This window comes from Pleurodeles waltl, chromosome 7 (assembly GCF_031143425.1).
Source record: "Pleurodeles waltl isolate 20211129_DDA chromosome 7, aPleWal1.hap1.20221129, whole genome shotgun sequence".
Taxonomy (NCBI): Eukaryota; Metazoa; Chordata; class Amphibia; order Caudata; family Salamandridae; genus Pleurodeles; species Pleurodeles waltl.
This window is the reverse complement of record NC_090446.1, coordinates 818,130,485-818,145,029: the sequence shown is the minus strand read 5'-3', so window position 1 is coordinate 818,145,029 and position 14,545 is coordinate 818,130,485. Positions and strand designations below refer to the sequence as shown.

At 47.1% G+C, this 14,545-nt stretch overlaps 1 long non-coding RNA gene across 1 annotated transcript in view; it reads left to right on the top strand.

The window, feature by feature from the left end:
• The window catches only part of LOC138247329 (uncharacterized), an 86,191-nt gene extending 72,931 nt beyond the window's left edge, over window positions 1-13,260 (top strand). Inside the window, exons 2-3 of the long non-coding RNA XR_011194445.1 lie at window positions 11,742-11,844; window positions 13,236-13,260. This is a non-coding gene — a long non-coding RNA (uncharacterized lncRNA). The remainder of the gene's footprint in view (window positions 1-11,741; window positions 11,845-13,235) is intronic.
• The last annotated feature ends 1,285 nt before the right edge of the window (window positions 13,261-14,545 follow it).

Below are 14,545 nucleotides of genomic sequence, written 5' to 3'. Positions count from 1 at the left end.
CCCGCCGTCTCAAGAACCGCTGAACTGGGTCCTTCAGGGCAAGAACCGCTGGCCCTTTGGCAGACGTGGCAGGGCAGGATCTATCTCGGGCAGGGCTGCAGGATGTCCTCTGGCCAACTTGCCTCCTCCAGTGGCAGTGGGGTCTGTTATGGACTGTATGGACTGTGGCTTTGCTCTCCCCAGGATGGCCCAGTGGGCAGGCCACCCACTGTATGGACTGTATGGACTGTGGCTTTGCTCTCCCCAGGATGGCCCAGTGGGCAGGCCACCCACTGTATGGACTGTATGGACTGTGGCTTTGCTCTCCCCAGGATGGCCCAGTGGGCAGGCCACCCACTGTATGGACTGTTTGGACTGTGGCTTTGCTCTCCCCAGGATGGCCCAGTGGGCAGGCCACCCACTGTATGGACTGTATGGACTGTGGCTTTGCTCTCCCCAGGATGGCCCAGTGGGCAGGCCACCCACTGTATGGACTGTTTGGACTGTGGCTTTGCTCTCCCCAGGATGGCCCAGTGGGCAGGCCACCCACTGTATGGACTGTTTGGACTGTGGCTTTGCTCTCCCCAGGATGGCCCAGTGGGCAGGCCACCCACTGTATGGACTGTATGGACTGTGGCTTTGCTCTCCCCAGGATGGCCCAGTGGGCAGGCCACCCACTGTATGGACTGTTTGGACTGTGGCTTTGCTCTCCCCAGGATGGCCCAGTGGGCAGGCCACCCACTGTATGGACTGTTTGGACTGTGGCTTTGCTCTCCCCAGGATGGCCCAGTGGGCAGGCCACCCACTGTATGGACTGTTTGGACTGTGGCTTTGCTCTCCCCAGGATGGCCCAGTGGGCAGGCCACCCACTGTATGGACTGTATGGACTGTGGCTTTGCTCTCCCCAGGATGGCCCAGTGGGCAGGCCACCCACTGTATGGACTGTATGGACTGTGGCTTTGCTCTCCCCAGGATGGGCCAGTGGTCATGGAGTCCCCTCGTGGATCTGGCGTCGTGTACTCAAGTGGCTGAGGTGCCCCCCCTTCCCTTCCCCCTGAGGTGCCTGTCCTATTTTCTTTCTGATGCCCCTGCAGTGTTCTCTCCGTGGAGTTCTTGTCGTGGGACTGGGCCTTGCCCCTTTGCACAGGACCCCTGTGATCCACGGACAGTGGTTGGACTACATTTAGTAGCTGTATATATTTTGTACATAGTTTATTTATTTTTGGGGATTAATGGCGTACATATTTCAATATATCTGCCCGTTTATGATCTCTTCTTTTGGTCTTTGCATTATTTCGGAGGGGGGTGGTTTGTGGGTTGTGACAGTGATCTGTGGGAATGCATTGATGTGTGTGTTGTAGTGGGTGTGGGTGGGTGGGTGTGTGCCGGTAATCTTTTCCCTCCCCTGTGTCGTAGGTGCAGTACTCACCGATGTCTTCCGCGCCGCCGGGCGTGCTCCTGGTATATGAGGAGGAATAGGAGTGCGGGGATGACCTGTAACTCTGGCTCCATACTGCCGGAATCTCGCGTGGAGTGCGTAGAGGTGAGCGTTTTCCCGTTCGTAGTCTGTTTCCGCCGTGTTCTTATCGGCGGTGCTCCCGCCCCGGAAAAGGTGGCAGATTGGTGGGTCGTAATAGGGTGGGCGGTACTTTGTCTGCCGCCGGGCTGTTGGCGGGAACCGCCGCGCTGTTTGTTTGTACCGCTGTGGCGGTCGGAGTGTTAAGTTGGCGGGCTGTGTTGGCGGTTCCCGCCAGGGTCAGAATTGCATATTTTAGACCGCCGGCCTATCACCGACCACCAGGGTCAGAATGAGGGCCTTAATCTCTTCAAGGAAACTCCTTGTGCACTGAAAATTGACGTACACCCTGTCGGAAACAACACACAGCCTGCCATGTGATGAGAAAATCGCCTCACAGCCGAACCGGAATGACGCAGCCCACTTCCAGAGCAAAGATCTCCACAGCATCTGTGTTCGACCGGAAATTCAACACACGGCCCTACCGGATCGACGCACAGCCGAGCCGTAATGATGCAGCCTGACTTCCTGAGTGAAGAATCGATGTAGTGCCTGCCGTGTGTCAGAAAATTTGACGTATCCCCTACTGGATTGATGCAACACCTGTGACTTCTTCCCGCACACCCAGGATTTTTCTCTGCATCGGCCCGGGGCATCAAAAGATCCCCGCAATGCAGTGAGGATCCAAGACTACGCACCGGAAATAGCCACAAAGCCCCTTGCAGCGTGGAAAGAATCAACATATCATCTGTGCCTCATCTCCTCCTCTGTGGTCTCCGTGCGTGGTAATTCTCAATGCAAATCAGGTACTTTGTGCGAACAAGAGACAACTATTGATTTTTAAGACTTAAGATTCTTTATAAACTTACAAAAGTGATATCTCAATGTGTGCTTATTGAATCTTGATCATTTTTTACCTTAATTTATCCAGATAAATATCATATTTTTCTAAACCTGTGTGGTGTATTTTTGTGGTGTGGTCACTGTGTTATTGCATGATTTATTACACAAATACTTTACACATTGCCTTCTAAGTTGAGCCTGACTGCTCAGTGCCAAGCTACCAGAGGGTGGGCACGGGATAATTTCCATTGTTTGTGACTTACCCTGACTAGGCTTGCAGTCCATACTTGGACAAGGGTGTATACCTCTGCCAACTAGAGACCCAATTTCCATCATTGGTGATCGGCAGTGAGGATAGGACTTGTGTTTGTGCAGTAACATACAACAGCTACATGTACACTACCTACCTACAGTTAAAGGCCAATTAGATTATTCTTTTTACTGCAATGTCCTTCTGCTTGACATTTTTAATCTAATCCTAAACAACATGTCTCTGACTGGGTCTCAGGAGGAGCTGGGGAGTTTGACCTAGCTAAGCTGGAGACATACACTGTCAGCCAGCTGAAAGGGTTCTGCAAGGGGAACTCACATGAGGATGTTGAGGTGAGGTGGTGGGGTCAGAGGATAGCTCCCAAGAGGATTTGCCAATAGCAGTGGGGGGTGACATCTCTGGATTTGTGCCCCCGGCTATATTAGGGAGCAGTGTCTCAAGCTAAGGCTTGACTACAGAGGAAAGGAGGGAGGAGAGAGAATTCTAACTGCATTTGGCCAGATTAAAGCTGAAAGAAAAAAGAGCAGAAAGGGAGTCAGAGGAGAGAAGAGAAGAGAGAGAAGCAAAGCAAGCTGAGGCTGAAAGGGCCTTGACTGAAAAGAAATTACTTCTGGCTCTTGAACTGAGTCTAAAGGACCTGGACCTCAAGTCTAGGCAGTCTGAGTCCAGCAGTGATGGTAGCAGCATACCTACAGGACATGCTGGAGACAAAAAGGTTCATATGACCAAAGCAGTGGTGCCAAGTTATGTGGTGGGAGATGACATTGACAAATGGTTTGCTGCCTATGAAATTGCACAAAGGGCCCATGGGTTTCTGAAGACCAAGAGGGGAGGCTTGTGGAAACGTGTACCAGTAAGTGGGAGGGACACACTTCTCACACTAGGAGAGAAGGACCAGAACATGTACCTGCTCATGAAAGCCATTTTAATTACCAAGTTTGGACTGACCCCTGAAAAGTATCACCAGAAATTCAAGGACAGTACCAAACTCTCCACACAAACCTGGGTAGACTTTTTAGATGTTTCTAGTAAGGCACTAAATGGATTGTGTGGGCAGTAAGGTAAATGATAATGTGGGGTTGTATAATTTGATCATACGCTCAGTATTTGCTTTACAGAGTTGTGCCAGCACCTGGTTGACAGTAAGCTGACTGATCCCAGAAAGCTTGCTGAGGAAGCGGACCTCTGGGTTGGCACCAGAGTGTCCAAAAAGGGGGGACACACCTCCAAAGGTGGTCAGGAATCCCACCAGAAGAAAGGGGGGGGGCTTATAAATAAGGAGTTCTCAAAAGAGCCCTGTGAGAAAATAAGGCTGATGGCAGTGTTGCGTAGGCTCTCATTATTCTAATGAGACTACTGGATTTCAGCGGCAGAATCACCTGCAGTGTGAGAGACTGAGTCTAACCCACTACAGGTTACACCTGATGCCCCGATCTGGGATTTGCTCTGGCTTACTAGCAGGGCCTCAACTTTACCCAAGGGCAGGGATGAATCAGCAGACGAGCGCATGACACAATTGACTCCTCAAGGAAATCGTGGTCACTCAGATATCATCCGTTTCTCTCAGTTACATAAGTCTCACATATACAAGGACAAGCAGAAGAAGTATATGTGTCAATAAGGTTTAAATGAAGCAACTGCATCTTACACAATAAAACATGTGCTGCAAGAACCAGGACGATAAAGCTTGACAGGATTAAAATTGTGACAAGCAGAGTAAAGCATAGAAATAACGCTACCATATTGTCACTAGAGTCAATAGACTCATTCCTACCTCAGCTATATTAGAGCACAGCATGCTTAGCTCTAGTTCTGCCCTTCAGGTTCCTCTGGGAAGACATAATTTCCCATACCTGAGGAAAGGCCTGAAGTTTTCATAAGCAGCTTTAGCGAAGCATTCAGCAATCAGAATACCATTGTGGTCATCTGGCTGGAATCTACCTCTAACTTGTATGGGGCAGGGAAGTTTTTTTATAATAAAACAGCTGATGTTCTGAGAAAATATCCCTATGTAAGGATGTCTGTATTTCTATGAATACCAGAGACAAAATGTTACCAAGTTTACCGGCAACCTATTTTATTGTAGCCTTGGGAGAAGCACAGAGAGAAAGAAATGTCTTGTCTAAGAACATAGTGCTGGCCTAGGCAAAGAACAACTAGATAGGGAGAAACAAACAGGACCACAAATGTGGCTATTGCTAAAATAATAATGAAGCTGAATAAAATATATATAGGTTAAAGTGCCCGGCGGCAGGCCTAGTGTGCTAAAATGACATGCATGGAGCTATAACTAAAATGGCTTCACAACAGCAGAAGCCCCCTAACTTTTTGCTCCCATTTTCCACTTTTTGCTGGTGTTTTCCAGACTCTGATGGTGCCCTGGGTACTGATAACCAGTCCCAGGGCCTGTGCTCTGCGTAAAATCAGTATGCAAATTAGGCTAATTATAATTGGCTATGTCAACCTACCTATAAGACCCTAGTATATGGTAGAGCATATAGGTTAAGAGACCCCAGCATAGGTAGTGTACCTTAAGGTGCACTGCTGAGGTGCCCAAGGTCGTTTTAAAGGCAGGTCTAAATGCAAATATGACTTTGGAATTAAAAGTACTTCCAAAGTCTTAAACTACCTGATTTTTACAAATACGTCACCCTAAGGTATGCCCTAGGTGCCCCTATGGTTGGGTGCCATGTAAGTATAAGCTGGGACCTTATAAAAATAGTTTTATAAGCCCTGATGAGGTAAAATAGCCAAATTTGTTTTTCCTTCACTATAGTGAATGGCCTCGATAGGCTAAAATGGGGAGACTTTATTTTAATTAACAAAGTCCCCATAAGTGTCAGATACCTCAAGTTTGGTATCAAATTAATTGTTATTAAAAAAAAACACAACTTACAATTGTTGGGCTTAATACAACTAGTTCAAGTAAATAGTTTTAAACTCTACCTGAAAAGTTGCTAACTTCAGCTTTTTAGTGCCCTTCTCTGATTGGCCAGCCTCTAGCAGACTAGCCAGTCTGCCTTGATAAGGTGTGAGGTAGCATGGGCTGAACACAAAGGATGTGCCTGGAAGAGGAGTACTACCTCGGCAGATGGGAAAGCAGGAAGGGGGGAGGGCTGCCAAACTGGCCTTCAAAGGCAAGGAAGGACATTTGGAGCAACCCAGCACCTCCCTCACATCCTGCAACCCCAAACAATTAGGTGCCCTCTTGATGAAATTAGAGAGGGCAGTAGAGGGATGTGTTTAGAAATTTTTGCCATATCAGTGGGTGGGCTCAGCCAGATGTAACCTCTAAAAATCAGTTTCAGCCATGATGGATTTTTGAAGAATGTTGCTCCTTGGGAATGGTTTTTGCCACAGTTCCCAGGAAGTGGTCATCACAGGGGGAAGGACCTTCCATGTGATTGGAGAACAAGGACCGCCCTGTTTTTCACCTAGGAGCAGGGATAAATATGGCAGAGCTGCACCCACACCTCAGATCCCTACCAGATCCCAACAAGGAAGATCATCAGAAGAAGAAGGACTGCCCTTCTAGACCCCTGACCTCCACCTGGACACTGTACTCTGAAGGACTGCACCAGCTGCACACTTGGGCTCCACCACAAGAAGGACTTTGCCTGGATTTAATTAGTTCAAGGAGGGACTCCATGTTGGCTAAAGGTGAAACATTGCTAACCAGAGTCCCCTGCCTCATATCCTGAAGAAATTGACAAGCTGACCACTGTCCAGTGGCTGTTTTGGTGTTTGAGCTAAGTGCATTCTGGGAGTTGTTGTCCACACCCTCAAGGAGCAAAGCAGAGCTTCTGGAGCCTTGGGGTGAGCTGTGGACTCCAAAAGAACCTTAAAAGACCTTCTGGAAGAAGATCCAGAAGTTTGGAGAAGATTGGGAGAACTTTCTGCAAAAAGCTTCATAAAGGGACCAATCCAGCACGGCAACTGTAGCTGGCTTGCCTCAACTGCGACCCAGCCTAACTTGCAGGTTCACCCCCCTGAAGAAAATCTCCAAAAAAGTGACTACATCCAAACGTAGAAAGTTGACCGGTGCTCCTGAGCACTATATCCGAAGAGTGCTCCAGGGATGTCAGATCAAGATTCAGATTCTGCTTGGTCGAAGGATTTTCATTTCGAAAAATCACCTAAGTCCGAACGTAGAAATCTTCACTGAGGTCACCCGCAACGTATATTTGAGGAAGGGCTTGAGGGAGTTTGGATCAGACTGGCAACTTTATCCTGAAGAAAAGCTTCAAGAAAATGACTAAATCTGAAGGAAACGTTTGACCAAAGCCTCCCGCTTGCTGTAGCCGAGCAGGGCTCCATCACTGTCAGCCTTAAACTTTGACTTTGCCCTGGTCGAGGTGTGACCAGATGACCAGATTGGCGGGATTTTTTCCTAGGCAATAGAAAACTTTAATTCTTTCAAAATTCATTTCTCCGGTTCCCCTTATCTGATTTTATTGGTTGTGGTGTCATTTTCAAGATACAAATATAATCTATTGTTATGAATTGGTATTGGATTTTTATTATGTTTTTTATTTTACTTATTTACTTTTTTTGTGATTTTTAAATGCTTTACACACTTGCTCCTAAGTTAAGCCTTGTCACTCGTTGCCAAGCTTCCAAGGGTTGAGCTGGGTCTAATTTATTGAGACCTAACTAGACCTAAATGGAGGTTAGTGGCCTATTGCTAAGTGTATGTACTTTCCTGCCCTTATCAATAATCCACTTTCCAACAGCCCCCAAAATATTTCCCAGGGAGGTTGCAGTAAAAAGTCCCAATCTGATTTAAAAAAGAAACCAGGTTTCTTTGATCATAAGAAAGGGAGGTTTGTACTCCAATGTGCAGAGTGCACGTAATATGGTCACTCCAAGTGTCCCCAGAGGGCACAGCCCCCCACTGGAGGGCGCACACACAAGGTTGGCTAGTGTAGCGCTTACGGAGGAGGTAGTCTCAGTTAGCTTTGGGGAACAGATAGAGGTGAACCTAGTGTCCCTGGGAGATGAGGAAATGGTGCCAAAAGCCCACATGCCTGCAAATGCTTCCAAGTATAGTCAGTGGGTCAGCATTAATGGGCAAAGGGTGGAGGTTCTGCTTGACAAAGGAGCCAGCATGACTACTGTCAGGGGTCGGCTGGTGTCAACAGAGCAGATCATCCCCAATACATACCACCAGGTCATAGTCGCTGACAACTGTGAGAAACACCTACCTGTGGCTCTGATTCCCTTTGAGTGGGGGCAGGAGGTCTCTGGTACTCTGAAAGTAGCATTTAGTCCTGCCATGCCTGTAGATTGTCTGTTAGGCAATGTCCTTGAGCATACTACCTGGAAGGAGGTAGAGCTCAGGTCTCACCTGGCGATGTTAAGTTTGCCTGAGTTGGTTTTCATGACCACAAGACCCATGGCTACCTGGAAAGGGAGTCAAGGGTGTCTCGAGCCTGGAACAATGGCCCAGACAGCTGCCAAGAAGAGGGGCAAGAGGTGCTGGAAACCAGTCCCTGAAGTTCCCACAGTGGTTGGCAGGGTCCCTGAGGAGGAGGTCCCTGAGCCAACTGGGGAGGACATTGCTGCCCTGGGCAACCTACCTGAGCTTGCTGGCTACAAGTTGAGGTTGGACCAAACAGGGAGGAATTCTGCCAAGCACAGAAGGAATGCCCAACTCTTTAGGGTCTGAGGCAACAGGCCTCTGCTCAAGCAGCAGGTGAAGCCTCTAGCGATCACCAAATATATTGGGAGAATAATCTCCTCAACAGTGAGTCTAAGGTGCCGGAGGCTGGGGCAGCATGTGTGATGGTGGTCCCCCAGTTCTACTGGGCCATCCTACTGGGTCTGGCCCAACACATCCCCCTGGTGGGACATTTTGGGCAAGACAAGACCTTCGCCAGGCTTGTCACCCACTTTTATTGGCCCCGAATGTGGGTGGATTCAGATGCATTCTGTAGGTCATGTCCACCCTGCCAAAAGTAGTGGGAAGACAGGGAAAAGGCTCAAGGCCTTCCTAATCCCACTCCCCATCGTTGGCACCACCTTTGAATTGTGGGCATCAACGTCATTCATGCCTTTGACCCCAAGCCTGCCTTAGGCAACAGGTTCATCCTGATTTTGGTGAACCATGCCACCCACTAGCCAGAGGCAATCCCTCTGAGGACAGTGACTGCACCGGTGGTGACTAGAGCTCTGATGGGGATATTTACCAGTGTGGGATTCCCAAAGGAGATTGTGTCTGACAGAGGCACCATCTTCATGTCTGCATACTTGATATCTATGTGGGATGCATGTGGGATGACCTACCGGTTCACCACCCCTTACCATCCTCAATCCAATGGTCTTGAGGAGAGATTCAAAAAGACCTTGAAAGGCATGATCACAGGAGTCCCTGAGGCCACAAGGCATAAATGGGACCTCCTATTGCCATGCCTTGTCTTTGCTTATAGAGGGGTGCCCCAGAAAGGGGTGGGGTTCAGCCCCTTTGAAATTCTTTATGGGTGTCCTGTCAGGGGACCCCTAAGCATAGTAAAAGAGAGGTGGGCGAAAGCTCCCAGGAAACACCCGAGGATCTGGTAAGTTACATGCTGGCCGTCTGCAACCAGATGCAACACTTCTGGAAGAAGGCCAAGAGGCCAATCAAGAGGTTATGAAGTAATGGTATGACCAGAAGGCCACACTGGTATAGTTCCAACCTGGAGACAAAGTTTGGGTACTGGAGCCAGTAGAGCCTAGAGCTCTCCAGGACCACTGGACTGGCCCATTTGAAATCAAGGAGCAGAAGGGGGAGGCCACTTACCTAGTGGTCCTCAGGTCCCCTAGAAATCCCCTAAGGGTGCTCCATCAGAACCGACTGAAGCCTCATTTTGAGAGGTCTGAGGTCAGCATGCTTCTGGTGACAAATGGCGGTATGGATGACCACCAGATAAAGCATAGCTGGGCAGGGAGCAGGATCTGCTTGACCATTTGTACATCGTGATCGGTAGAACTGTTGGTAAGTCTGCCATTGACATACATCTCAATTTGTTAGCATGAGCATGGCAGTTGCAGATCAGTTTGAGTGCTGCATGCAATGACTGTGAACATGTTGTATGCAACCTGTATGAAGAGTCTCTGCACCACTTCAGGCCTGAAGGTACAAATGTACTACAAATAAGCCAATGCAGGACAGAAGTAACATTAACCATGCACAACCATCACAAAGTATTGTGATATATGCATAGTGTTACTTGGTATTGAGCAGCTACAAATGACGCCTGTGCCATGCAACAGGCATGAAAGTGTGTTCCCAAACCAATTTGGTAGGCCAAAGCACATTCCTCTGAGTCTGAAGATTATTCCCTATGTATAACTTCCAATCACTCTGAACAGCTGCTGAGAGTAGATGTGATATGTGGGCACATAATTGTATGCGAAGGGCCTCCATATACCCAGCAGAAGTTGTGATGATCTGTTGCATCTCTTGATGAGTACATCATTGACCTTCACATGAATAGATGATGTTGGACCACACCAGCATCATGCTATGACTCATAACTGACAACACCCACACATGGCATGAGTAAGGGGTGCACTGGGGTCCACATGGATAGAATGGATGCAATTGGTGCTGCAGCACTGTAGTCCAATTGGACACTTTGGGGCATATTGACGATCCCCTAGCACCACCTTGTGCCACATTTAAATCATTAGTGTTTTGACGTCAATGTGCCCAACAAACCAAACATTGCCATGCCGTATAAACAGAATGGGGGAATGCATGCATTGCACCACTCTGTAACCCTTTGAGCTCCATTATGTCTGCAGCTGGCATAATGTAGTCAAAGAGGTTGTTCCTCCTTTGGGGGGCCGAATATTTAGTGCAGGAAATCTATGAGATTTCCTTGCACCAATTTGTACGTCAAATGTTAATGCCTGCTCAGAGCAGGCGTTTAAAGGGTGCTTCCATAATTTAGTGTGGGCCCCTATTTACTGTGCATGAGTAGTGCCAAGATAATGGGGGACACCTGCAGAGCACATCAGTAGCATCATAAATATGATGCCATTGCCCACTACGCTGCACCATTGGTGCATCATATTGAATATACGGCGCATACATTGTGGTGGTAATGGGGCGCTAAGGGGTGCAGGAAAAGTATTGCTGCGCTTGTTGCAGCACCACTTTCCATTAATCTGCCCCATTGTGTCATAAGCCAAAGCCTTGTAAAGCAGCTTTTCCATGCACTGGCTCCCGACTACTGGCAGCTCAATTTTTCAGTTCATTGTGTATAACAGGTAGCTTCTTCTATCTCACAAACCACACACAATTGCAGTGTCTGTTCCACAGGCCTGCTGCTTCTCACTGAAAATATTGGGCTGCACTGCATCAGTTCCATCTCTGGCACACCACTCACTAACCTGCGCCACCAGATGCATCCTTTGAACTCTGAGCAGGTGTGTCTATGCTGAGCCGCATGTCCATGCCCATGTACATATCCCTCTCTGGACTACCAATAGTGTAAATGGCAACAATGACAGAGCACACACTATTGGGCAAACATCCACGATTTACTTCAGTCAGTGTACAGGTATGTACATCATATTCACATGCATACACTCACACAGCAATTTGTAAAGTGTGTGTGCCTTGTGATGGCACACACATTTGACATACTTCAAAGAAAGATGTATAATGCCAACCCTCAAACACCTTGGAAGATGCACATAACCCCAGGCTAGTAGTTTGTCAGTTTGCTGTGATAATGACATAGATGTGTACAACATCTGATGCAGGCTGAAATGCTGAGGCTGTTACAATGGGACAGCCACTGCAACAACCATCGCATGCCCCTAAGATGGTATATGTATTCTCCAGCATTCCCATATGGTCATGGAGGTATTATGGTAACAGACAGCTGCATGACTATACCTTGTCTAAATGGTTTAGTGAGAAGCACCACAGGAATGTCAAAAACAGTGATGGTTCATGGGTGCGCATGTCTATCTTCTCTGAGAGTATGTGTAATTGAATGATCATAGATGTTTGTCAGTTACTATGATCCACCAGTAGGATCACTTCCTCACTCAGCCTAACAGGTATACACTGACCAATGTTGTCCATTGATGACTACTTAGCATTTACACTTAGCAATTTTGATCATTCATGTCTTACAGGTGACCTGCCCCCTATACCATTGGAGAGGTGGCGACATTTGAAGACCCGAGGCATCCAATACGTGTCATATTGCGCGTCCTGTGAGCAAATCCAGGGTTTGTGGTAAGTCAGTCAGAAGCGTGGAATACAATGACAGATGTTTTTGCCTGACCAATGAACAGATAGTATAGGTGGATGGATGGTGACAAATATACTGTTGTGATGTTGTGCTATTAGAATGGCTTTCATGTAGTACAAAGGCCAACGTATGCTGGCATGGAATTGCGTGTAATAGGAATAGTAATGGCTGACCACATATTCATTGCCATCTACCATCATAGGTCACAGGGCATCTGTACATGTATATAGCATGCCTATTGACAACCACTTTTTCACTGCATCATAGTCAGCAATGTGTGTCAGACATATTCTACCCTAATTGACAAGTACAGATGTCGGTTCTATCTGCAGTAGTCTCTAGGGGGATCATGTAGGAGATACAGACACCACAGGTGCCTCAGTTATCTTCAGTTGTGTTGTGTTAGTAGTACAGCAAGGAGCCGTCATATCCTGCATAGCAGTCCTTAGAGTACACAGATAGTGGACAACTCCATCCCAGATGTGTGTGGGAACATTCTATGATTCTCTCACAACAGATGTCTGCAGTTTTCATAACATGGCTCTGCCACCATGACAATTGTGATTTATGTAGGTCAAATCACATATGCATATGATGTTTATGCTGTGTGTGTTACTGGTTCTTTGAGGATGTCTGAACATGCATGTGCCAATGATGTCACATGTTTCAGGGTACAGTTGCAGCACCCAATGCTGTGCCAATACCAGTGTGGGGTTAAGGGTATCCATACAGCCATGTCTGCTGTTTAACACATGAAGGCCTACATAGCGCAGGTTAGGGGGTTTCAGTTCTGTAATGTGATGACAAATGTGATGTGCAGCTCAGGCTTTGCTCAGCTTTTCTTCTGCCAACAGTACGTCAGCTGTACATGTGGACACATCATGGGAAATGGTGTAGCCCCTTGTGACGTATGTTCAGGTCCAGTCTTACACCAGGAAACCCAATTGTTCATTTCCCCAACCTTAGAATAGGTGGTTGGTAGTCAGCAGCTCCCATAGCATATAGGCCACAACTTGACTCCATAACTGGTGGTCATCTTGAAGAATCACCAGGGGTGTTCAGGTGATGGATTGCATGCCCAGCCCCCCTTATGCCCAGGGAAACATTCAATCAAGAATTATAGAGTCATATGATCCTCACAAGTTGTAAGACACAAATGTTGATCATGGTTCTTTTTTCCCATCAGGTCTGGGCCCTATTGATTATCAATGTATTGCCGCCATCCCACTGACAGCTACATGATACTGATGATGTATGGTTGGAAATTGACACAGATGAGGAGGAAGTCATTGTTAAGTGATGTGTGTAGGACTGTATGTTTAATTTGCTTTTGCAGTGTACTTTTTAATGATGCTTGCTTGTCCTCATATTTCAGCAGCCAACATGACAATGGATGAGAGGCGCAATAACCGGCGGAGGGCTGAGCATTACCGCTACACCCCACAGGTGCAAGAGTGGTACTGCAGGATGGCCCGGCGTTTCTGAGAAGAGAAGGCATCTGGGGAATGGTGTGCAATTGCACATGGGGGACCCAGAAAGTCCACAAGCATGGACACTGAAGCAGGCACCTCAGGGATGCAGGGGTCACATCAGCACCTCCCCCGTCAACTGCAGCTCAACCTGTCCCCACACAGGCCCAAGTATGGCCACCAGCAGCTTCTGTACCAACCCATTTTGCAGAGGACCTAAAGAGGAACATGGATCGGATCACACTAACACTTGATAAGTTGGAGGAGGAATCTGTGGACAATCATTCACATGTTGAAGTACATCAAGACGAAAATGAAGAAACCAATGAAATGATCTTCAACTGCATTGGACTACCTCCTAGTTCCTTCCCCTCCCTTTTAAAGTATTTATCAAGTTTGGGTTTGGTTTTAGTTAGTTAGTGTTAGGTTAGTGTAGGGTAGCCATTAGTTAGGTTGCGTATAGGGGGGGATGGCTTTTTCTTCTCATGTTTTATTATTTTATTGGGTGGGGGATTGCATAATATAGGTTAGAGTTAGGATGGGTTAGTTTAGGATAGGGTAGGTTTTAGGTTGTTTTAAGCTATATGATTACTTAATCAATTTTGTTAATAGTTGCATACATTTTGTGTAAGTTGCCTGAGTATCAGAGTCTTCCTATGAGTGAACTAGACAAACTGGGGGAAAGGGCAAGGGAATACTTCCTGCCTTCAAATCCCTGAGTTACCATGTGCTTCCAATATTGAGGAAGAAGCTATCACATTGGCTACAATATCACGTCCAGTGGTCCATGCATCTGCCATCTAGTGTACCCACCATTCATCATGTCCATGTTTACTTTGTATTGGACAGGTAAGTGTGGAACTTTAGCTGTCATTGTTGGGATCCTGTAGTTACAATGTTGGGAAATGTGACACATCTGACAACAGGCACACTTGGAACTCTATCCTGCAACACTGATAGGTGGCCATCACTGATCAGGTTATCTACCTATGTACCACACCAATGAGTTGTTCTGGTACTCCCTGCTGGCTATACCTCCATTGATTTGATTCTCAGCCCTGCCTGCCGTACTTCATAAGAAAATTATATTTGTATCCAAATTTAATTTTACACTCATTTAATTGCTACTATCACACAATACCATCATACACATTTCTCATGTTAGAATCCATGTGTGTAGCTTTGTGTCCCCCAAGTCTTGCACTCATGTACTGCT